Genomic DNA, 10,694 nt, shown 5'->3' on the forward strand with positions numbered 1-10,694 from the left:
GCCGCCCCCGCCCCGGCCCCGCGCGCTGACCTCACCCCGCCGCGCACCCCGCGCCCCCATTGGCGGGCGTCACGTCCGGGGGGGCGGGGCTTCCGCCGCGCCCATTCATAACCCGGGGGGCGGGGGGCGCCGCTGCTGTGGCGGCTCTGAGGGTTCCCGGCCGGCGCTGTCCGGACTGGCGCGCTCGGGGCTGCCCCGCGGGCTGGCATCCGCTGACTGGCACCCACTGACCCCCGCCTCGGGGGCTCCTTCGCCCCTTGCCCGCTCCGCCCCCCTGCCAGTGCAGCCCTCAGTCCCCGGCCGAGGGTGTCCCGAGCCGGCTCTCCGCCGGCCGTGCCGGCGCCGCCGCTGCCGCCCCCTGCCGAGTGCGGCGCCGCTGTGCTGGAGCGGCCCCGAGGGAACAGACCCGAAACCGGGGCTGACACCCAAAACCCAAAAACCCAGTAACGCGGCGCCTGGTAACGAGCGTTCTGTGTGCTGCGGGCAGGCTGGGGACCGCAGTCGCGGCCTCTCTCCCGCAGGGTCGGCCGGGAGAGGCGGGGTCGTGGCTGCGCTGCCGGCTGGGGCTGCCCTCGCTCCCCGGGGCGCCGTCGCCGGCGGGATGGGGGTCGGCGTCCCCTGGGAGCAGGCCCTCCGCACCACTGAGGCGGCTCCTCGGGGCTGGCAGAGAGCAAAACGGTGCTGACAAACGAGTGGTCTGCAGAGAGCTGCCTAAGCACCCAGCCATCCCTGCAGCTACGTATTTGAGCTTAACCTCATCGGCTCCTTGGCGTTCAGTTCCATGGCCAGCAGTGTTCAGGGAGAGCCCTCATCCCTGCGGCAGGATGGCCTGCATGGTGAACCCAGGCTGGAGGCGATGACGGGGACACAGCTGGGGGCCCCAACTTCCTTTGGCACCCACAGTGCTGGAAGGGATGATTGCATCACCAATGAATGTATCTGTTTCAGTCCTGCTAGCTCAGCAAATAATAGTGGGGAAGTTACCTGGGACGGGCTTCAAGGTGCTTGCACAAGACTCTGGATGTCAAGTAACTATCCGATGCTGAAGTCTATCCCAACGTGCTTTCCTTGTCGCCCATATCGTACATTAAAAGTATAATGGATTTGCCTTTCCTGCATTGCAATTCCCCTCTCCAGCTGCCACGTATAGAGGGGTCTGACACCACCTGAGGGACAGAAACCCCACATCAGCCGACAGCTTCCCTACCCCTGCGCTCTTCCATGCATGTCCCAAGAATGGTCTGAGGCTGCTGTTGTGTCCTTTCCTCTTCTCCCTGCACTGATGCTGAGTTGAGGATGAGAAATGCGCCATTAATGTGTGTGAAGATAGGTCTCGCCACATTTCCTGAAGAGACACTTACTATGGAAGGGTGCATTACTGATAGAAAAATGTGGGTAAGTCCACACTTGGCTCCAGTCGGAGCCAAGAGAAGACAATTCCCTTCAAAAATAATTTGACTGTGGGGAGGACAGGAAGAAGTTGGGAATAATAAGAAAAAGTCAGATTCTGAGAACGAAGTCATATTTGTGGCTGGTGTAGATTTAGGTACAAGACTCAAAAATTTTGGACAATGACCCAATAGTGGGGAAGTGTGATTAAATATTAATCTATTCGTTAGCCCTGTAGTCTTCTCTGAAACATTTGTCACAGCTTACATTCCAGAACTGAGATGCTGTTCAGGGAAAAAGAGGTCAGTTTCTTGAAAGGTGAACCAAGGCAGCTCGCAGAGGCACCTTCTGTCAGACACAGGAAGGTGGAATCTGGAATCCCATTACAGCAAATTTTCTCTGCAAATTAAGCCTCTGGGGACCAGTTTCAAACAGAAAAGAAGGCTGTGAGCTTTGCTGCCTGTGCCAAGGATGGTAGCTGTTGCAAATAGATTTTGAGGATGCGGTGCTGGTGAGCCTGTGGTACCATGGTGCTGCTCCCTGGAACAGGGAAGTGTAGGAGGGAAGTGAAAGCTGTTGGGTTTCCAGCTGAACTGCCCTGCACTTGAGGTACCCACGCTGTTTCCGACTTCACAGCACCAGTGAATACTTCAGGTTTGAAATATATGCATCTGGAAAAAGGCAATGAGGTTGTCATTTTAGACCACAGATAAATAAACCTCTACAGATCACTGCTAGCAGATTTTATCTGTAGGATTCCTGAGTTACAGTCTGAATCCTCCAGAGAGATCTGGATCCCATTGTGCCAGGCAGAACCTACTCCGGGAGATGTGTGTGTGCCTGTAACTGCGGAGAGAGTGGCTGTGGTGATCAGTTGCCTTTTTGAAGATCTTTCTAGACTAGCCATCATACACTGTTTATAATTTTCCTGTGTCACAGACTGAAATCAGCCTGTGTCCAGCCCACTTCATTCTGCTGCTCAGGCGCTGCGGGCAGCGTGGCAGCAATCACACGGCCAGCCTTCAGTTCTTTGGCTGGAGGGTTATCCACAGCCTGGGCAGGCACTGGAGCCTGGGCACTCCAGAAAAGGAAGCCTACCTTTTTCTGCCTGCATCTGCCACCTGGCAGGTAGATGATGGAGCAGAAGACAGTGTATAATGGAAATTCTGCCTGAAGATGAGGAAGAATCAGTGGTGAAAGGGTATTTCAGTGTATCCATGTGGCAAGAACATGAGTAACCAACCCCAGGTTTGCTCTGGCTGCTGCTGCCTGCTAAGGGTCTGCAAGTTTGCAGGTGGCTTTTGACCCTGGTTCACTACCCTTTGCACTGTTCTAAATAATTTATATCTTCATGTGGCTGACAGTTGTCTGGGAATCTGTCCAAGCCTTTAAATGAAAGGCCAGGAGAGGGAATTGGTTTTCTATTTATGACTTTGTAACTTAACACCTGCCCAATCTGTGGCAAGTCACTTGGGGCCAAATTCTTAGAGAGGCACATTAGTGTGGGCTCCTCCTTTTTGGGTCTCTCTTGGTGTTCAGCCATAGCTTTAAATGCCTTCAAAAATTAATTCCTCAGAGTTTCTGGCTCAGCTCTCACTTATATCTGGAGGTACCTTCCACTTTTTTAATGTGAAAAATTTCCTACTGCTTCACACACTTGGATGCATGTTAATTTTGATGCTGTATTGTCCTTGACTGAGTCACTGGGCAATAGATGTTTCTCCATCTACGGAGTTCAAACCTGAAGATAGAAACTTGCTTCTTGCACTGAAATCCACTCAAAACGTAAGAGGAAAGTGCTCTCACACTCTCACCTGTCCCTATCCCCTTTTTTTTTGATCTGGTAATGCTGTGCATAAAGTGTTTGCCCTAGTAGGAGACCTAAAACACCCCCACAATTTCCAGGAGAGCATCCTCTCTGATGGGATGGAATGGGATTCCCCTGCTGAGACTGGCTTGTTACAGCTAGCTACCTGGGGTAATCACTCTGTTAGACTACCTGTGGGTCTCACATTTCCAGCTAAATGGGATTGATAATATTTTCCTGGCTAATAGAACAGCATGAGAACTGATTTATCACCACTGTCAAGTGTGTCATGATCCTAGCAGAAAAAGGATAAAAATACAGTGGGGCTAAGATGTTTGAAAGGGCTTGTTGGCAGACACATGTGCAATTAAAAATTGTTACTCTGTTCTATGCTTAGCTCAAATCACCATTCTTTGTGCCACACACATGTTTTTCCCTGGCTAAGGGCAACGAGGATTTCCAAAGATTAAAGCAAAGCCTTGCAGGACCAGCAGCCTGGAGCTCCAGGCTTGGCTCTGTATTTATAAGCCTGATTTCAACAGATGCCAAGTACCTGCAGATGCCACTTTGGTTTGGGTGATCATACACAGATTGAAGAGCAAAGCTTTTAGCAGAAATCCTCACCTGGAGGCTGTGAGAGGAACTGACTCCTATTTGGTATTGTCCACCTTCTGGTGAGAGGCAAAGTCAGTGCTCTCCCTTTATTCAGTGGTCAACAATGCCAAATTAAACTTTGGAAAGCATTTTTTGAAGTCCACTGCCCCATTTGGAAAGAGTTAAGTCTGCCTTAAAAACTGTCTCTGCCTTCAAATTTCCCTTGCCCTTGTGGTGCTTTATCAAAAAACAAAGGAAGAGGGGGGGAAAAAAGGGGGGGAGGGGGAACAAAAAAGAGTTTTTTGTGGAATGCTAATTTTCTGTTAAAATTATTCCTCATTGGGGAAGTGATCTTTGCTCCACAAATTAATACTAATGCTACGGTTGCTTATCATTTCTTGGTAATATCACATGGGAATAAAAATATTGACTCTTGCCCATTAAAATAGCAGAGATGTAACTGTTTGAGCTTCAACATTGCAACAGCTGTTTCTCAGTTTCTCACATCCTCAGAAATAATTGGCTGTTTAGATGTGAGAAAGTCACAGTGATTTTATAATTAGTTTATTTTTAAGGAAAAATGTAATTGCCCTTTGTTAAGAAGGTGAGATTTTCAGGTGAATTGGAGGACTAGCGATGTAGGCACCTGATTTACCATGATATTAAACAGATAGTAAAACCAGAGGCTTATAAATATTAAGATCTTAATCTCAAAGCAGAGCTGTGCTGGGCAAAAGCCAGAGTCATACAAGGCATTGCCTAAAACTTGCTGTGGGCTCGGGGCCCTGGTGTGCTGGTTGTGGAGCAGGATGGCAGTGCTGAGGGTCTGAACACAAGCAGCTGGCTCTGACAGTAGCACTGTGTATGAGATTCATTCGAGGATTTAGCACTCTGTGGCTATTTTGAGTGCATCAATTCATAAAAGTCTCTCTTTGGGTCCAGCCTAATTTGGAAACAACTTAAATCCATGAACATCTAAAGTGCTGGGGGTGGAAAAGCTCCTGGACTGCCTGAATGCCTGCTCACAGGTGTGACCAGGATTGGAGGTGACCTGGGGGTGACCAGCAGCAAGGTTCCTGGGTCCCACCTGGCTCTCCCTGCACAGAGCTGGCCCAGTTCCCCACCTGAGTTTAACTTTTCCCTCCATATCCCCCAGGAAGAGACTTGGCCAGCAACTGCTCCGGGGAAGGGCCTCCCCCTTCACTGTCCTGCCGGGCAGGAGGTCCAGCAGAGGGGAATGTGGGCAGCAGGAGAACGGCTGGGTGGTGGGCAGCATCCTGCCAGAAGCCCTGCAGAGGTGCCAGGGGTTAAATCTCCACCTCCAGCTTTGGGAAAGAGCTGGCAAACACTTTCACTTTGTGAGCGAGTCTGTGGCAGTCGATCCCCAAGGAAGGGACAGGGAGGCATTGAATGACTGCATGTGACACCATTCTGTCCCCCGTATTTCATAAGGGCTTTTTTAATTAGCACTCTGCCTGTTGCTTCTCCTGGCATGTCCTTGGGTTTTGCTGGTTGTTCCCTTCGCTCCTGTGCTGGATGGAGAGCACGTGGGGGCTCGTGCAGCCTGCGAGGAGCCTGCATGTAGCCAGCTGGGCTTTGGCCCCGAGCCTCAGTGGGACAAAGGGTCAGCTCCAAGGGCTCCTCAGACACGAGCAGGGCTCTTTCCCGCAGCGTGTGTTTGCTCTGCAGGCTGCCCAATAATAACTGAGAGCTGCAAAGGCAGCCTGGCGCAGGGAGAGCTGCTGGGCGCTGCTATCCCCCAGAGCACCGGCAGCCCTAGCAGAGCCTGGTTATTGGCATTTTTCTTTGAGGAGTAATAACTTCCAGATTTACTCCTTTCTAACTGAGCATCTTTCAAAGTGGGTGTAGAACTATTTAAATAGCTTCTGTGGAGGTGGGATGAGAAATTGCTCTTATTCCATAGTCTGCAATCAGCAGCAAACAAGCACTTTTCTCCACTGCACACACAAACAGCAAAGTATCTGCCAGCAGCCTCAGCACTTTAGATCTGATTTTCTGCCCGATGGTGTAAGACACAAGGAATTTCACTAACATCAACAGAGTTTCAATAGTGTAGTTTTATTTTACTTTATTCTAAACCCAGTTAAATCTCCATTTTTTTTTTCACTCTAGGGACTTCTCAGTGACTCTGCTCTAGGAGAAGATGAACCCCCACCCCAGTGCAGAACCAGTGCAGAGCTGCTGCAGCCCTTGCTTCCCATAGCTGGGCCATGGCATGGTTCTGCACAGCTCTTTGCCTGGGTTTTGGATGGGTCAAGAAACAGCTCTGTGACCCACTTCTTCCTGGGCAGCCAAATACATCCTACTGCACCAGAGAGAGGAGCTTCCCTGCGGGAGGTAGAGGCTATGGATGTCCTGAGGTGCCCTCCTGGGATATCTGAAATTGCTTTTCCTGCTCACCTGTTGAAAGAGCCTCAAATCCAAGGATGGACAGAAAAGACCTTGTTAAAGAGTGCAAAGCCCCAGGCTTCTCCCTGCTTGGATGGAGCAGAAATGTAGAGGGGAGCAAAGAGTACAAAAAAGTGCCACACCCTCAGAGTTGTCAGAGGGGAGCCAGGCTCACTGATGGCTTCCAGAGAGAGCTCCTGCCCCTACCAAATCAAAGTGTAGGCATTTACCCCAATAAACCCCAACAAAAGTTTGGGTCCTTGCTGAGTCAGTTCTGTAGCTGGTGATGTGTATATTTTCGTGCATGGCTTTTCTTTTGGTGCAAACATGGGTGGCAATCTGATTAGCTTATGATTCATGATTTGGCTAATGTCCCTACTTCCCCCAGTCCCCACCTGTTCAAATAACTACTACTGTAATGTAGGCTGTTAACTTAAAATAACTTTTCCAACCCCTTTGGTAAATGAGCTCTGGAAACTCTTTAAGTTTTGTCCAGAGGCAGAAGTTGTAATAATTGAACTAAAATGCTTTTCAACCAAGTCAACATGGTGCAAAACTCTATGTGAGCCTTTAAGAAGAAACGAGTTTACTTTGAGCTGTTTCTATTCAACTAAAGCCATGATCAGACATGCTGTTCTGGGAGAGCCTGGTTTCCAGACCCTACTGCTTGGCACTGCTTCTTGCCAAAGCCCATCCCCTCCCCAGCTCTGCCACACAGAAATATGGCTTCTCACCCAGCCCTGATAGCAGGAGCCAGGTGAGCAAACCCTCCCATTCAAGGAGTCACAGCTGATCTGGAATATCGTGCCAGAGCAGGGTGAGGAAAGGCTGCTCCAGGCAGTTTGGCTGTCAAACCTCAGCAGAGCAGAGGGAAAGCCTGCACAAGCAGCCATGGTGGATTGAGGCTGGTGACTTGGGCCACCTCTGCTATGTCACATGAGCAGGCTGGGCACTGCTGCTTTGGTCACCTGTCCTGTGCCCATCACACAGCAGTACAGTTAACCCAGCCTGAGGGGCTGACAGCAGCAGCTCCATATGCCCTTTGCACCAGCTCAAACAGAGCAGTCAGGCTTAGGACAACTTCCCAAAAGCCTTAAATTATGTAAGCAATACAGTAAAAAAAAAAAATTAAAAAGGAAATAAAGGAAATACTGGTACTGAACTCACCAGAGGATTGATTTAGTATATTCCTCAGCTGGCTGAGATATTGCTAGATAAAAGTTGGACCATTTTGAAGCACACATGCATTTCAGCCTCAGTGCATACAACCCTCAGGAAGACCCTGCACTTGCCCCTCATCCCCTGCACAACCCTCAGCTGCTGGTTTGGTGCCCTGTCATGCATTTAGCTCTCACTTCCTCCATTGCCATGGATGTGGCAGGTCCTCAGGTTAGGTCATCATGGGCACAGTGCAGAGCCTCTGAGCCTCCCAGAGCCAGGTGGAAGGCAGCAGGTGTGTGACCGTGCTGCTGCAGTCAGCACCCGGGTTTTTCACCAGGGTAGGGAGATGCTTTGCCTGTGGGTAAAAGCAGTAGGTTCACCAAGGAAGTGCCTCTCCATAGGTGGTGTGCTGATTTCACCCCTGGCAAACAGCATTAATATAATACATCAAAGCTGGCTGCATTAATAGCAAACCAAGGGAAAGGATTTGCTATACATGCTAGCTACTTTTCAAATGCAAATATCTGTTTTAAATCAGATTAGGACAGAAGGAAGTCTAGAGAATGCCAATAATTAATACATGATAAAGGAATAAACATCCAGGGCATCAAAAGGTAAAACACAATCACCAAGATGAAAGTAATCCATCTTCTCCACACAGCCTGCTCTGCTGCACATAGTAAGTGGGTGTGAGTCCCCATCCCCATTTCCATAGGTAGGTGGTGAGTATAAACCCAAAGAAGCTGCTGAGGAAATAAGAAGGCTCCTCAAGCTCAGCCAGGGAATCAGAGAATCCTTGGGCTGGACTTGGTTGGGCTGAGCCCAGCTCAGCTCAGCTCAGCCCAGCTCTCCCCTGGGTTCAGAGTGCCATGATGTTGCAGAAAGGGAACCTTTAGCAGTCACTTCTATTCACTGGCATGACCTTGGTCCCTTCAGGGTGTGCTCAGCTGGCTCATGTGGCTTTAAACCAGTCAAAAAGGTGGTGTTTGGATCTTCACTGAGCCTTGAGTAGACCTCAGAAATACTTTACCCTGGATTCTCTTTTTTTCCCCACATGAAAAGCACACCAACCTCTCCCTCTGTCCCCTCCCTCCCCATGCACATCAAGTTACAGCTGGGGTTACAGCAGGACCCTCAATATTAACATGTCTCCTCAACATCCAATTTTAAAAGAAGAGAAATAGGAAACTCAAGGGAAAGTGGTAACAAATTCTATCCCCCTTTCATATTTCATTAAACTCACGTGGTGCTGTGTTGGACCCTGGCAGTGCCTTGTGCTTTTACTTCTTCAGCTTCCATTGGAAGAGCAGTGCTTACTCTGGCTTTGCTAAGTTTGCACAGGGCACCAGACTGTATCAGGCTTTGTGTATCAATGGCAGCAGAGACCAGCAGGCCCAGCCAGCCCACAGTCCATGCATTTGGGGGGTGAGCTTTGCTGAAGGCAGGCAGACAACCTTCTAATGTTTGGAAGCTGCTGTTCACCAGGGAGCAAGGAGCCCTGTGGCTTCTGGTTTCACTGACTGGTCTGTGTACCAGTCCCTGCGTTTGGAGGGTATTTATCTCACCAAGTAGTTACTTATTTTCAGCTCTAGATACCAGAAAATAAACAGAAGCCTCTTCCCAGACCTCTCAGGAGCTGTGTTGCTAACTTAAAGGTTTGCAAAGTGCCCCCAAATCAAAACATGGCCAAATCATGGAACCACAGAATGGCTGGAAGAGATCTTCAACAAATAGCTAGTCCCCCCCCCCTGCCATGGGCAGGGTCATCTTGTAATAGATCTGCTTGTTCAGAAGCTCAAAACCCCATCCAAACTGATCTTAAACATTTCCAGGGGTGGGGCACCCACAACTTCTCTGGGAAACCAGTTATACTGTGACCACCCTCACAGTAAAGAATTTCTTGTAATACCTGTGTTAGGTTTGCATGGCAAGACTCTGGTAGCAGGGGCACCATAGAGGCAGCTTGTGTGAGAAGCTGCTGGAAGCTCTCCCATGTCCAGCAGAGCTGATCCCAGCCAGCTCCAGGATGGATCTGCCACTGGCCAAGGCTAAGCCCATCAGCTGTGGTAGCAATGCCTCAGTGATAACATATTTTAGAAGGGAAACAAAACAGTTATTGCACAGAAGTAATTGCAGCCAGAGAAGAGAGGAGTGAGAATATGTGAGAGGAACAGCCCTGCAGACACCCAGATCAGTGAGGAAGGAGGGGCAGGAGGTGCTCCGGGTGCTGCAGCAGAGATTCCCCTGCAGCCCGTGGTGCAGCTCATGGTGGGGCAGCTGTGCCCCTGCAGCCCTTGGGGGATCACAGGGATGCAGAGATCCACCTGCAGCCCATGGGGGATCACAGGGATGCAGAGATCCACCTGCAGCCCATGGAGGAGCCCATGCTGGAGCAGGTGGATGCCCAAGGAGGCTGTGACACCCTGGGAAGCCTGCATGGAGCAGCTCCTGGCAGGACTGTGGACCCATGGAGAGGAGCCCACACTGGAGAGCAGGTTTGCTGGCAGGACTTGGGACCCTGCAAGGGACCCACATTGGAGCAGCCTGTTCCTGATGGACTGCACCCCATGGAAGGGACCCATGCTGGAGCAGATTGTGGAGAACTGCAGCCTATGGGAAAGACTCACATTGAAGAATTTTTTGGACTCCTGTGGGAAGGACTCTCCCTGAGGGGGAAGAGGCAGAAACAGCCTGAGATGAATTGACCATAACCCACATTCCCTGTTGCCCTCACTGCTGTGGGGGAGGATTGAGAACAATGAATGAAGTTAAGCCTGAGAAGGAGGAAGGGGTTGGAGAAAGTTTTTTTAAGATTAAGTTTGCTTCTCATTATCCTTCTCTTATTTTGATTTGTAATAAATTCAACAAATTTCCCCAAGTTAAGTCTGTTTTGACAGTGGTGGTAATTGCTGAGTGATCTCTCCCTGTTCTTATTCCAACCCACAAGCCTTTCTTTACATTTTCTGTCCCCTGTCCAGCTGAGGAGGAGAGTGATAGATTGGCTTTGGTGGGCACCTGGGATCCAGCCCAGGTCAAATCACCACATATCTAATATAAATCTATCAAATTTTCAGTTTAAAAACATTACACCTTGTTCCGTCACTGCAGGCCCTGGTAAAAAGTCTCTTTCTTTCTTGTGAATCCCCTTTAGGTACTGGAAGGCTGCTAAAAGCCTCCCTGGAACCTGCTTCTCCAGGCTGAACAGCACCACCTCTCTCAGACTGTCTTCACAGGAGAGATGCTCCATCCCTCTGTTCATCTTTGTGGTCCTCCTCTGGACCTGCTCCACAGGTCCATGCCTTTCCATTATGTGAGGTCTCAGAGCTGGATGCAG

This window comes from Pyrgilauda ruficollis, unplaced genomic scaffold, assembly GCF_017590135.1.
Source record: "Pyrgilauda ruficollis isolate IOZ18807 unplaced genomic scaffold, ASM1759013v1 scaffold25, whole genome shotgun sequence".
Lineage (NCBI taxonomy): Eukaryota > Metazoa > Chordata > Aves > Passeriformes > Passeridae > Pyrgilauda > Pyrgilauda ruficollis.